General features: G+C 41.5%; 1 pseudogene; it reads right to left on the bottom strand.

The window, feature by feature from the left end:
• Positions 1-3,154: 3,154 nt before the first annotated feature.
• Positions 3,155-3,273, bottom strand: LOC111744326 (annotated as a pseudogene).
• Positions 3,274-3,833: the final 560 nt, after the last annotated feature.

The raw sequence follows: 3,833 nt of genomic DNA, 5'->3' as shown, positions 1-3,833 counted from the left end.
TCTTTTGGGGAAAAAAAAGCCTACAAAATCTTATGTGTAGGCCTAGGCAAAGAGCTCATAGACTTGACATGAAAATCAAGATCCATCAAAAGGAATAATTGACAAATTGGACCTCAACAAAATTAAAGTTTTGTTTGCAAAAATTCACGTGAAAAGATGCGAAGAGAAGCTACAGATGAGAAGAAAATACTTGCAAACCGTGCATCTGACAAAGGACGAGTATCTAGAATACGTAAATATCTCTAGTGCTCAGGAATAAAATATCAAATACCTCACGAAATGGGCCAAAGTCATGAACAGTCAGTCATTCCACTGGAGAGGATTTACACGTTGAACGTGAGCACAGGAAAAGACGTTTGATATTCTCAGTGTCAGAGAAGTACAAATAAACATCCCAACGAGATACCACGGAACACTCAGAATGGCTAAAAATGAAGAACATAGTGACAATGCCACGTGCTAGTGAGGACGAGCAGCAGCTGGATCTCTCGCACTGCTGCTGAGAATGTAAATGGCGCAGCCACTCCAGGCCACAGTTCGTCAGCTTATTGAAAAGAAAAATCTGCCAGGGGGCTGTGAACTGGCGCAGCCTCTGGAGAACAGTGCGGAGGGTCCTCAAAATTAAAAGGAGAATGAGTTTATGACTCAGCGGTTCCTTTTCTGAGTATCTGCCCAAAGGAAGCCGGTTTCTTCATCTCACCACGTTTACTTGTCGGCTTTCGTTCCCATCGTTAATAGCTTGTTGGCCGTCGTGTAGTCCAGAAGTGATGACTCAATTCTTTTCCTTTCACCCACGTTGGCCACTGCCTCGCTCTGCTAATGACTTATATTTAATTTCAGCGGGCACTCAGGTGAAGCGTGTCACTAAGTCTTAGTGAACTTTGTCAAGTCGATATTTTTATCCCCCTCTTAAAATATGGAAGCAGAAATCCTAGGTAATTTTCTAAGCTAGTGAGGGAGACACCATGACTTGAATTCCAGATCTTCTGATTCTGACTTGAGTGTCCTTGCATGACAGTCCCGATGGCTGGGCTGAGACAGAAACTGCCTGGCCGACTGGCTCATTTTGCCTGAGTGAATAGGTGGCAGCGAGCTCTTAGGGCCACGCCGGGAGCCCCCCTCAAGCCTTTCATTATACATGGCGCCTTCCAGGATGGTCCAAATACTGCATGGAAAAGCACGGGCTTTTCTGAAGTTTTATTTTTATTGGCATATGGATTTTCAGAAACTCACTAAAGTAACATTTTAAGATCATCCTTCCTGAATTATTGACAAATACGGTAATTAGTTCTGAAAAAGAGCTTCCTCTGCAGGGAGACGAGAATGTCCTTCAGACGCCACAGAGCGATGACTAGCTGCACGTTCACTGAACGATGAACGGATGGATGGGCACACGACGGCTGCATGTTGTGATGCGGAGGGCTGCACTCGGCGCTTATAAAGCATATTCACTTAAAGGTGAGACAGAGACCAGCAAATTACGCTAACTGCTTTGAATACTGTGTATTCAAAGCCGACGATTTTCTTTGTTGGTTAAATCTTTAACATGTTACATCTCTTTTGCAGGTACGTTTATTTTCTTTCCTGGGCACTTGACGAATCTCTGCTGATAATGTCATTGTGCAGAAGGAAGGCGATTGCGTTCCCCTGCTTGAAGTTTCCTTCTGCCTCCCTTCAATTACCAGTATCTTAGATGGTGTTAAAAGATAAACTGGCACGTTAACCATTGTAAGAGTCTGGATTTGAGCAAAAACCGGTTTGAGCTGGGCAGCACCCAGTCGAGGAGACAGAAGCCTTGAGGGGCTGCACGAAGCGAAAGACTTGACAGGCAGAAGGAGCCGGACAGAGGGGTTATGCCGGCGGCAGATCTCGTGGGTTATGGCCAAGTTACCAGGCGGGGGAGCTAGCGAGTGCTGATCAGGTGTGGTCTCTGGTTCACTGGCCGAAGGTTCCATTTCCGGGAGGGTCGGGACTGTCATTGAGTCTTGGTTTTGTGATGTCCGGCTTACATAAGCAACTCCATTTCGGGCCTGTTGTCCTGTTTTTAACAAATGAATAGGTTTAAATGAAAAGACCATGAAAAGTGTGAAGAAGCACAGTCCTCGGGGTTTTTACTGTTGTGTCTGAAATACGAGTGAACTGTGTACTGTGTTCACGCCTTGAGGCCGGAGTATCTGAATGGGGGAGGGGTCTCGTTCCAGACCGCTGACTGGGGACACACGAGCTGGGGAATCAGTGAAAATGGGAATGATAATAATGATCCTCACAGCTTTCGATAGGAGCTACAAATGCTGGTAGTCCAGAATTTGATTTATGGTAACCATTTAGAGCTGGACCTCTTTTAGTGTTAGTGTGCAGTTAAAAAATTCGATTCTGTATAAAGAAAAATTAGAGTATTTATAAAGATTAGATTCTATAACTAACATTCATATATCTACTCCCTAGTAAAGAAAAATAATTACTTTCGCCCTTATTAACACACGAGTCTCTCTCCTCTCCTACACAGAGCTGTTTTCCTGAGTGGGATGTTAATCGAGACCTTGCTTTTGTTCATATGTTACTGCATATGTGTGAGATAATTTATTTTATGTTTTAACTGCACTGAGTTTACAAAAACGGAATTATATTTCGCGTGTTCACAGCTTGATTTTGGGCTCACGCTTATACGTCACAAGATAATCGCAGTGGAAGAGGTGGAGACCAGGGTGAGGCCAGCGGTACTGGGGGCGCCAGCGCTGAGGGGCGGGGGCGGTGCTGACGTCTTACCTGGGGAGGTCACACTGGCTCTCGCCGAAATGATCACGAAGCCATCGTGGTCGATTAAGACAACGTGTCATTATGGATACAAGAGCTTGTCAAGTTTCGCCCAAAATACTCTTTGTGATGCCTAGAGAATTGCTTTGAATCGCTGTAAAAAGTTGAACTGTTTTTAGAAAGTGTTTATAAAATGGACATCTTCATGGTAATGAGTCTTGAAATCTATTGGTTGGATATAATTTTCCTTTTGATTTGTCATACTTTAGTAACATTTATCAAAGCTTTCTAATTTTCCCCACATTTTTTTTTTAGTTGAGGCAACCCTTGGTTGACTTCACAGATATTGCAAGGACCTTGTCAGCTTACAATCCTTTATTTTTTTATTTTTTATTTTTTATGCCTATAGTATCTGGTCTTCCTAGGTGGTCTCCCATCCAAGTAGTAACCAGGCCCGACCCTGCTTAGCTTCCGAGCTTAGATGGGATTGGGCTTGATCAGGGAGGCATGGCCATAGACTACAAAATATATTTTTAAGATCTATTTTTTAGGTAATTAATAATTTTGGTATAAATGTAATTGATATATTTCATTACATTTTCCTAACTCTTACTTATGTACAGATTTTATATAGTGATTTTGATTTCAACTTACAGCTTCATCCTTATTAATTCCAATAATTTTTACATGCAAATAGTGATAATTTTTATTTTTCTTTCAAAAAAATATATTTTCTTGCCTCATTGCTGTGACAAAATCCTTCAGGGCAAGGTTGACTAGACTTGCTGTTACAGGAGATTCTTAACTTATTCTTGGTCATAATTATTTAACTGTAAAGACTTAAAATTACTGTATATTTTGTTAATGAGTCATTGTTTCCCTTTTCCAGTTCTATAGATTTTTCTTCTGAATGGACGTTACATTTTCTTAAATAAATTTTCCGTCTCTAATGAGATAATCGTGGGGTTTGACTTCTTTTATATGTTCGTGTGATGTAATGAATTAATTGATTTGTCTGTAAGTTTTTCTATTAAAACGTTCCTGCTGTTCTATCCTTTTCAGAATGGTTGGGCTTGGTT

This window comes from Pteropus vampyrus, unplaced genomic scaffold (assembly GCF_000151845.1).
Source record: "Pteropus vampyrus isolate Shadow unplaced genomic scaffold, Pvam_2.0 Scaffold132, whole genome shotgun sequence".
Classification (NCBI taxonomy): Eukaryota; Metazoa; Chordata; class Mammalia; order Chiroptera; family Pteropodidae; genus Pteropus; species Pteropus vampyrus.
This window is presented reverse-complemented; position numbering and strand designations above follow the sequence as displayed.